The sequence below is a fragment of the Carlito syrichta genome, unplaced genomic scaffold, assembly GCF_000164805.1.
Source record: "Carlito syrichta isolate Samal-C Ts95f unplaced genomic scaffold, Tarsius_syrichta-2.0.1 Scaffold302868, whole genome shotgun sequence".
Lineage (NCBI taxonomy): Eukaryota > Metazoa > Chordata > Mammalia > Primates > Tarsiidae > Carlito > Carlito syrichta.
The window spans coordinates 197483-208199 of NW_007246964.1; the positions used below are offsets into that span (position 1 = coordinate 197483).

The 10717-nt window shown below is 43.5% G+C and overlaps 1 pseudogene; it reads left to right on the forward strand.

The window, feature by feature from the left end:
• Positions 1-251: 251 nt before the first annotated feature.
• LOC110595568 lies at positions 252-582 on the forward strand (annotated as a pseudogene).
• Positions 583-10717: the final 10135 nt, after the last annotated feature.

The window sequence follows — 10717 nt, forward strand, 5'->3', positions numbered from 1 at the left end:
ACCATTGAGGCTGAATATCTTTTCTGACATTTATTGATTGAATGAGGTTTCTACAAACAAAGTGCCCTTGGCCGGATCTGCGTCTTTCTGACTTCTTGAAATGGCATACTCCCAGACACATATTAGGTTTCACCTCTGGAGTACCCTTCCCAAATCTTTTACCTGCCTTCTCCTTAAGACTCAATGCAGCTCTTTCCACCATCTTGGAGCCCACTGAGGCCTGCTGGGAACAGGACTTCTAAGAGACAAATATGTCTGGAAGGCTGTGGTCCAAAGCCGTTTTTGCTGGCTATAAGCGAGGTCTCCGGAACCAAAGGGAGCACACAGGTCTTTTCAAAATTGAAGGTGTTTACCCAAGATGAAACTGAATTCTATTTGGGCCAGAGATGTGCTTATGTATATAAAGCAAAGAACAACACAGTGACTCCTGGCGACAAACAAAACAAAATTAGAGTAATCTGGGGAAAGGTAACCTGGGCCCATGGAAACAGTGGGATGGTTCGTGCCAAATTCCAAAGCAACCTTCCTGCTAAGGCCATTGGACACAGAATCTGTGTAATGCTGTATCCCTCAAGAATTTAAACTAATGGAAAATAGATAAATAAAAGTGGATTTGTGTTCTTGTAAAAATAAATAAATAAAGAAAAAGACTCAGTGCAGGCATTCACTTCTCCAGGAAACTTTCCTGACTTCCAACCCCCAATTGGGTAGGTGTTCCTTCTATTCCCCATCTTCCTCCCCTATTGGAACCTTTAATTCATTCTATTGCAATAATCTAACTCAACTTCTAGAGCAGGGATATTCAGTACTTATTCAGTATGTATGTTTGTGGTATGAATGGGTAAAGCCCAGGCTATGCTTCTTGAAAAGGCTTAGCCTTCCAGCCTCAGTTTCCTCATCTGTTAAATGGGAATGAGACAGAGATCTTGGAGCGTTGACATGAGAGCTAAATGAAGAAAAGGACATCGTGTATCTAATCATTGGAAGCTCTCATATACTGAGTCATGCATTATCTAGAATAGGGAGGCCTTAATCTTTTTGGGTCATGGAACACAGACTTTAGAAAAATAAAACATTGATATACACACATGCACAAATATTGTACACAATTGCCAGGACTTCACAAATGCTCTGGAGTCACAAACTCCAAATTAAGAACCTATAATTGATAGGTATTTATAAATGTCACTTGATTTTCTTATTATGCCCATTCTTCATAGCACTCAATAAATGTTCCATAAGAGGGTGATGCTGAATGAGTTAAGTTTGAACATGGATCAGCTGGCCCTGAAATTCCTCAGCCAATGACCATCTCAGCCCACAGTCAGGCCTTCCTGGCCCATCACCTGTAAAGAAAGAGGACTCCTCGCCAGAGTGACCTTGTCTTTTTCTGACAAGTGAAAACAATGGCACAAAGCCTCTATGTGACTAGAGAAGGTTCCCACAGCATCCCTGGGTCGGTCACCCTTCCCAACCTCCTCACAGTCCTGCAAAAATCCTCATTTTCTCCAACTCCAAAATCAGAACAATGTGATTCTGAAATGTAACTGCAGTCTCCTTCTTGCTACAGTGCCTTTTAATTAGGCAACAAAAAGCCCTGGAGATCATACTACTCCCTTGTAATGGTGTGTTCCAGAAAATTACTGCCATCGGATTACATTAAAGAAAGGTTATTCAACTGACTCATTAGGCACATTTCAACAGCGTTAGGATACAGGGCTGTCATTGCTGTTATTGTATTTACAGAGCAAGGGACAAGTGCACGTCCTTCTGGAAGTTTAGAGGAGACAACTTAGTTCTCATAGAACAGCTAGGAAAGGAGAGGTTGAGAAGTTATGCCTGGAATTGGGACATAAGGATGTCCCAACTGGAGATGGAGGAAGTAGTCTTTGACATTAGTTGGGAATATACTATTATGGGCTTAATTATTCCCCGGCTCCCAAATTCATATGTTGAAGTTCTAACCCACAGAGCCTCAGAATGTAACCATATTAGGAGACAAGGCTTTTAAAGAGGGTGTTAAAGGTTAATTTTGATCTTGTATCAGTGCTCCCTGAAGTTCCTTGGCCAATGACTAACTCAGTCCATGGTCAGGTCTTCCTGGCCCATCACTTGCGAAGAAGGACTTCCTGCCAGAGTAGTGACCATGACTTTTTCTGATAAAAATTACATTAAAATGAGGTTCTTAGGGTGAGCTTTAATCCAATATGACTTATAAGAAGAGAAAATTTGGATACAGACTTGTGCACAGAAACAGGTGAAAGACCATGTGAAGACAAAGACTGAAGATGGTCATCTACAAGTCAAGGAGAGAAGGCTCAGAAGAATCCAATCCTGTTGACACCTTGATCTTGTACTTCCTGCCTGCAGAACTGTGAGAAGAAAACAGTTTCTGTTGTTTGGGCCACCCAGGCTGTGGTATTTTGTTATGGCAGCTCTGGCAAACTAATACACATACTGTAGACCAGATGAGCACTTGGCATATATAACTGCATTTCATCTTTCCCGCCTCTTTTGTTAGTTCTATTGAATGGATGAGGAAACAGAACCAGTGGGATTAGTCACTTACTCAAGGTCTTGCCCGCTGGCTAGTGGCAGACCAGGATTTGAACCCAGTCCAATCTGACTCTGACGCCTGCCACACCCTGCCAAGCTGCATAAAATTGAGGTGAGGAAAAAAGGTAGTCCTTGGCCTGTGTAGATTTGAAAGTCTCTTCCAACACAGACAGCCTGTAGTTAGGGATGCCACAGAGGCACAGACATATTTTAGGTGAACTCTGGTGTCTATGGTACTCTTGAACGAGTGCTGTACTCACTGTAGATCTTTATGGAGTGCAAGTGCATTTATAAATCTTTGAGAGCTGTCAGAGAAGAGGCCTGACGCTCCTCCAGGAAAAATCTGTACCTGCAAATGGATGGTTCTCGGTTGCTCTCAAAATACTGTCAACATTGCTTAGCCCAGCATACCATGCCTGTCATAATTCGGCCTCTGTGCATTCCCTCTCCAGCCAAATCTCGGGTCACGTGTTATGCAGAACCTACCCAGTTTCTGGAACATATTGCACTCTTTCTTGCCTCTATGTCTCTCTGTTCATGCTGTTCATCTCCCGAGTGTCCTTCCCACCCTGCCCACTCGGGAACCTTCTACGCATTCAAATGTCATCCTTCAAATTTTCTCTTTCGAGAAGTCTCCTGGACCTCACCTGGAAGAATCAGGGGCTTTTTCCTCTGGGTACTTGTTATACTTTGTCATTTTCTGTGCCAGAGACATACCCTAAGGGGATGCCCAGGGAGTCACACTCTTGGACATTCTCCTCTCCTTCAGTTTGGGCAGAACCTGTGACTTGCTTCTAACCAACAGAATATGGCAAAGCGAGCAGGATGGCATTTTCTTACTTAGGTCACTTTGTGTGGCAAAGATGAAAGGATGTCATTCCCATGATTACATTTCAGTATGTAGAGCGCCCTCATCAGGAATAGAGCGAGAGACACACTTGCAGACTTTGAAGAAGTCAACTATCTATCATGGGTTGGCCGCATGGCAAAACATCATGAGTAACGTCTTAGAACGGAGAGAGGCTTCCAGCCAACAGCCAGCAAAAAGGTAGGCCCTCAGTCAGACTATCACAGAGATGAACTCTGCTGTCGACCACATGAACTTAGAAGTGGATCCTCCCAAGTGAAGATTTCAAATGAGAACACAGCCCTGCCAACACTTTGACTGCAGTCTTGTGAGATTCTGAGCAGAAGAAGAAGCTAAACCATGCCCTGATTCCCAACTCGTGGAAACTGTGATATAATAACTGTGTGCTGTTTAAGCAATCAAGTGGGTAACAATTTGTTACACAGCAATAGATTACTAATATACTCTATTATAGCATGTAGCTAGAATTATTCTTTATATGTTATCCCCAACTAGATGGGAACCATGAGAACAAGGACTAGAGTTCAGCTCTTTCAGCCTCTACGCAGTGCCTGGTACATAGTAGGCACTCAATAAGTGTTTGTTGAATGAAAAAAAGTGAATGTAATCTTTATGATTCCACTTGACTGAAAAAAAAAAAGATTATATTCTAGGATGTTGAAACTCCATTTACTGTTACCTTCATAGAAGGTCAATGAGAATATCATATTTCCAAAGAATAAAGAAGAATGCAGAGAGCAAGCATTCTTCTGTAACAATTATAGATTCTTTGACACAATTTGCCAAGCAGTTGGGCACCATGGGCCTTGTAAATGTAATAACAATGTCTCCAAATGTCTTTGAAGGTGGTCAAAGTCAAAGGCAAAAGCTACAAAACCAGCTAAAAGGCAGCTAGGACCATTAGTTGCTATTTGAAACTCAGAGTCATTAAGAGCCCCGAACCAGTCTGAGGAAGAGTCATCGGTCAGCTGTGAAGCCTGGGAAATAATTCTAAATCTGCATCAGCCCAGAATTCCCAGAAACTCCACTTGGTGCCCTCCCACTTTGTCCCCTTTTTCTTTCCTCCCCCATTTCCTCCTCTGCTAAGGAAACAAAAACGTAATCCTTAGAGCTAGAGAGGCCTGCAGACCACCACCTCCAAGCATCTCATTGTACAGATGGGACGACTGAGGCACAGAGAGAAAGGACTTGGCCAGTAACCTACGGAGGATTCCGAGAACAGCATTCATTTTCAGAATCCCTAGAAGACTGAAGTTCAAAACAAAACAAAACAAAATTTTCCTTAGTGATCAGTGAGGAAATGCGGCAATTATACAGAAAGTCAGATACCTCGTTGTTAAAAAAAGTTTGACAGGAGCTATATAGCTAGGCAAAGGGAAGGAGTGGTTTTCTCAAAGCTTCGTACTTCTTATAACCAGCCAGAGCTATGCCTTGTTGGGTGTCTCCCTGGTCGCAGCCACTGAGGATGAACTTTCCATGGGTCATCTCCCTCAGCCTTCCAACTATCCCTTTTCAAATAGCCAATTTTTTGCTCACTTCTTTTTACAGATGAAGAAACTGAGGCTCAGAGAGATGATGCGGTCTCTCCAAGGTTACATGACCAGGAACTATTTAACCAAGACCATCTGTAATACTGACTGTGGCGCTGTGATACTGGAATGAATTGGAGGCCGAGGCTCAGAGAAGGAGATGCCAGCTGGGAAGTCTTGCCTGGGACCCTCACTCCACAGCCCCTGATGTTCCTGTCTAGCCATTTTTAAAAATCACATTTGCCTTTGGGAGGCTGAGGTGAGTGGATTGCCTGAGCCCGCGGGTTCGAGACCCGCCTGGGCAGCGAGACCTCATCTCTACAATAAATCAAAAAAATCAGCCGGGCGTGGTAGCGCATGCCTGTAATTCCAGCTACTTGGAAGGCTGAGGCGGAAAGATCGCCGGAGCCCAGCAGGTCGAGGCTGCGGTGGCCGGGAGCAGCCACTGCACTCCAGTCTGGGCGACAGAGTGAGACTCCAACTCAAAAAAAAAAAAAATCACATTTGATGCATGCAACACAATGGGACAGCTCTGGACTGTCAGCTCCAGGAAGACAGGAATAGTGGCAGTCTTCCTTCTTCAGAATCCCCAGAATGTTTTCTGGCAGAGCAGAAGTTAAGTACCATCTGAATGATGAATGAATGCACGAATGGCTGTCCCAGTTAACCATGCTGATGTGCACATGGCAAGGGTGTTTTTGCTAGGGGATTCTCTAATCTGAACCAAGCTGGTGTTGGAGTGAGTGTCCCAGTGTAACCAATACATAATCCCCTGATTTAAGGAGCGCTTATACAGACTTCACAGTAATCGGATTACAGATAAGGTCACTTCCACTGCTCTGCCTTTTTCCAGCCCACAAACTGGCTCTCTGTGATTTATTTTTTATATCTGATAGCCTGCTATTTTCCCCAAAGCTGTGGAAGAGAAATTAATGCCACTTGTCTTACTTCAAGGTATAGTGAGAGCATACACTTTGCAGAAACCACTCATAGGCTAAACACTCAGTTTCCTCATCTGTCAAGTGGGGGTAATAATAGTATCCATTTCACAGGATTCTGGGGATTAAGAGAAACAAGGCCTGAAAAGTGCTTAGCACTCTGCAATCACTCAATACATTTTCCTTTTAGTTACTAATAAAAGAGCCTGTGACAGGCACCACCAGCTACTGGTGGACTGTGGGCAAGAAAGCAACTTCTTTGGGCCCTGGCTGTCCTATCCATAACAGAAGGGTGGGAAACGGAGAGGACCAAGGACTCATTCAAAAAATAATCACTAGGCACCTACTCTGAGCTCATCCTTGCTGAGGAAGAGTTATCAGTCAGCCATGAGAGATAAAGGAACCAGGTCTCTGCTCTTGAGGGACCCTTGTGTGGTAAGAGCTTTAATTGAGATGGATGTCAAGCCTTGTGGGAGTGCTTGGTAGGTGCAGGGCATATTGAAAAACACTTGGCAAACAAGAATGCAATTGATATTGGCAACATTGATGACAGGTAACTGTCTTATTTTACAGGTAAGGGAACTCAGACGCAAAAGCCCTTCACGGTTTGTACAAGGTCACAAAGCAAACAATAGCAGAGTGGGATTTGAACCTGGAGCCCAACTCTGTGCTCTGATGTCCTTCCTGCACAAACTTTACCTCATTCTCCATGACGATGAGACAGACTCTTAGGAGATGACACCCAGGCCAAGACAAATACTTGTATTTCTCCTCTCTTCCTGGTGCTTTTGTGCGTTCTCTTTTTTTGCCTCTGTCTTATCTCTCTGCACTTCCATCAATACTGTTTCCAGTATCTACTAGTCATGGAAGCAACTATTCCTCTTTTCTCTGCTAATACTGTTCCCACTGACACTGCAGGGAAGAGACAAGCTGTGGTCCTGAAGCAAAAGTGATTAATTCCAGCTGCTAAACTCCTTTTTCCAGGGATCCCAGAGCTGGAAAAGCCATCTCGTGACACCAAGCATTTGATAGCTTAGAGCCTCTTCCTCCTCCTCTGTCCAGGCTGGAAACACCAGGATCCCAAAATTCTCTCCTCTCCAACTCTCTAAATGATGCCTTCTTTACTAAACCCCTGTTATTTCTTTCCACCACAAAATGTCAGCTTTTCAACCAGGAATCATTAGTACGGTATGCAACTTGTCTCTAACCTCTGATATTCCCAGTCAAATTTTCTGGAAAAAAATGTGATTCCTCATAGCATTTCCAGCAGAGATAGTGGGATAGTTCAGCATCTTTGAACCAAGCATTTGGGAAACAGCACAGCACAATAGTTCAGAGTAAGAGTTCTGGGGCCAGACCATCTGGGTTCAAATCCTGACTCTTCCATTAACTGCCTCCGTAAGCTTGGGGGTATAGTTACTTCCGTATATCTCTGTGTCCTGTTAGTTTTACCAGGAGAATGATGATGATGATGATGATGACAGTAGAGGTGGTGGTGGTACCTCCCTTATAAAGTAATGGGAGGATTGAATGAGTTAACATACAAGTGCTATAAGCTCTTTGGCACTCAATAATCATTATCTACATTTTTCTATATGCTCCATGGGAAATGCGTCTCAAATTAGTCTCTATTGCCTTCTGAAGATACATTCCAGTGAGTAAGAGGAAAGAAGTCCCCAAAGACTATGAAACAGAAAAAGGCTTTCTAAGATTGCGACAAAAAAGGGGAAAATAACCAACAACTTTATGCCACTCTATGCACCGCGACATGCTTTCATTTACTGCACAGAACACGGAACGTGCATGTCACAGCTGCCCTCTGGAGGAGGCAGGGAAAGTTTGGGAGCCCCCCTTTTTTACAGATGAGAGGTGAAGTCACACAACGAGTTAAAGAGAGGTTCTGAAATGGGAATAATGCCTGATATCCAGAGTGCAGTTCAATACCATGCTTCTTGGTTAAAACAAACACCTAAGAAACAACAAACAAGAATTCCATTCAACACAAAGCATTTCTACGCACTTCTGAGTTGTGCTAAGCATAAAGTACAACACAATTCCCTCTTCTTCCCTCTGTCTTTTCAACTGCTCCAGTGTGCTCAAGTTTCAGGAACATCCCTAGGGGAAGGGCATTGATTGGCCAGAGTGGGGGAGCAATAATGAACAATTAAAAGTGCCTTTGGTGAAGAAAGCAGAGGAAGCCTGAGGCATGCACGAGAGAATAATATTTTCCTTCTGAAGAGGGCAGTATGCAACCAAGGCCAAGTCGTGCGCTCAGGGTTTCCTCCCCTCTTGAAGGCCAAAGGCATCGCAGCCCTCAGGAGTCCAGGTATTTTGGTTTTCCAAGAGCTTATTTCTGAACAAAAAACACACCTTCATACATCAAATAGGATTCTAGAATTTTGAGCACAGTTACATGCTGCCTCTCACCTGAGGGGCCACAGTGCAAAGATACTAAAGTGGTTATGCAAGATGGATGGAAGAAACTCAGACAATTTCTTTTTCTATCAACTGCCCTCCCAAATCATCCTCTATGAAATTAAACAATAGCACAGTATCCCAGGTGATCTTTGATGTTTGCAGAAGAAAGTGCTTTTCTTTTTCTTTCTTTCTTTTTTTTTTTTTTGTCTCCCAGCTGGAGTGCAGTGGCACGATCACAGCTCACCACAGTCTCGACCTCCTGGGCTGGGCGATCCTTCTGCTTCAGCTTCCTAAGTAGCTGGGTCTGCAGGCATGCGCCACCACACTCGGTTAATTTAATTTGGTTGTTTTTTTTTTTTTTTTGGTAGAGATGCGGTCTCACTATGTTCCTTAGGCTAGTCTTGAACTCCTGAGCTTCCCACCTCGGCCTCCCAAAATGCTGGGGTTACAGGTGTGAGCTACCGTGCCTAGCCAATAAAGTGTTTCTTTTTCTAGTAAGACTGTATGCAGTGTGGTTTCTGCTACCTAGAGCAAAACACCTTCTTGAAAACACCCTTTGCACAGAAATAAAATGTTGGGACTGGGGATGTGAGCTCCAGAGACGCATTTATCAAGCCAATCACAGTAATTATAATTAGAACACAGACTAAGTGAAAACTAAGCATGAAATACATTTGCAGAAAACCTGAACTGCATACAGTTAAGCCCTGCCTGGTGGCATTTTGAGGTATGCCATTAATACATTTTGGGGGTGGAGAAGATTGATTTTTTTCTTAAATATCTTGGTCTAGTTGCGTTAAAGATGTCAACGGCAGTTAAGGAGGAGGAGTAAGGATACATTATTGATTTGTTTCTTAAATATCTTGGTCTAGTTGCATTAAAGGTGTCAACGTCAGTTAAGGAGGAGGAGTAAGGACACATTATTGACTGCTAAACTTAGAGCTGTAAAACAGATGTCCAAAGGTAGCTTAACTGGCTATTTTAAAAGATCTCCTCAGACATCCTGTTAAATATGCTCATTGGGCATTAATTTAACCAAAGTATGTTTTAGGAACATGAAGGAGAAAATTAAAGATCTTTAAGGAAGAGTACAGCTTAAATTCCTAGCCACAGTTAACATTAAGGCAACAGTGTTGAAAGTTTTTCCACTGTTGCCTAATGTCCTAATTCTGCCCTCCTTAGGGATTCTTCCTTCAGGTGTCACCTCTTCAATAAGGTCCTTACCATATCCTCCTTCTCTAAACCTCAGCTTCCTCTGACATTGACACTTATCATACTAGTTTTTGACTTTACTTATTTATACACACATGATCTTTCTCCTCCGTAAGACCGCGACCTTCTTGAGGTCAGACATTTTGTCTCTTTAACCTGGGCCCACGACCCAGCACAGGATAGCGGCTTCCAAAATGTTGAATGAAGAGCAATCAAATAAATAAATGAATATGTAAATGATGAATAAATGAATGATCTGGGTTCTGCTCAAATCAACCACTCCAGCAATACTCCATATCTCCCTCCGCCAGATAGAAGTCAGCTGGCTTAGCAATGGTAATTCCACCCAGTTTTAGGGAAAATATGTAGAAGAATGGCTTAGAAGAGGCCACTCGGATTGGAAGGGATGTATGGGAGATGTGTGTGAAATGGGGGGGTAGGAGGGCACTATGGAGCTCCTTAGAAAGTCTTGTTTGAATAAAAGCACGGGACTTTTACATGGATTGTTTTTGGGGTCTGGGGGTATATTTCTTCCCATTTTGTCTTGGGTCAGGAGGGCATAGAATACATTTTTCACAAACCACTTCAAATACATATACATATTTTTGAGATAATTGTAGATCCAAAGAAATATGACATAGACACCCCATGTCTGCTTTACCCAATTTCCTCTGTTGATGAGATCACAACTAGGATATTGACATTGAGACAATCCACCCACCTTACTCAAATTTCACCTGCTGTAGATGCACCCATTTGTGTGTGTACGTATGTGTGCGTGGCGTGTACACTTTCTATTTCTGAAAACGGCTTTCCCCAGCGCTGGAGACTGGGAAAGGGTCTCCAGACTGATCGTATTCATCCCTTGCACACAGTCGGTGCCCAACGATGGTCCACATAAACACTTGTGCTTGTAATACCAGTGCGTGTGCACGAGGGAAGCGCAACATTTTTAAGGCAGAAAATCGAGCCTGAAGCGTCCAGTATTTTAGAGGCAAAAAGCAAACACAAGCAAACAAGCAAGCAAGCAAGCAAGCGCGGGCACACACACACACACACACACACGCACTTGGCTATTTTTCCCAGTTGTGAATTAGCTCGCTGGCTAATTGCTTCAAAGCCATCCTGGTGCACATGCTGCGAACGCCAGAGCGCACGGCTCTGAGCCCTCCTGCTTCCTCCGCCCTTGGGGCTGG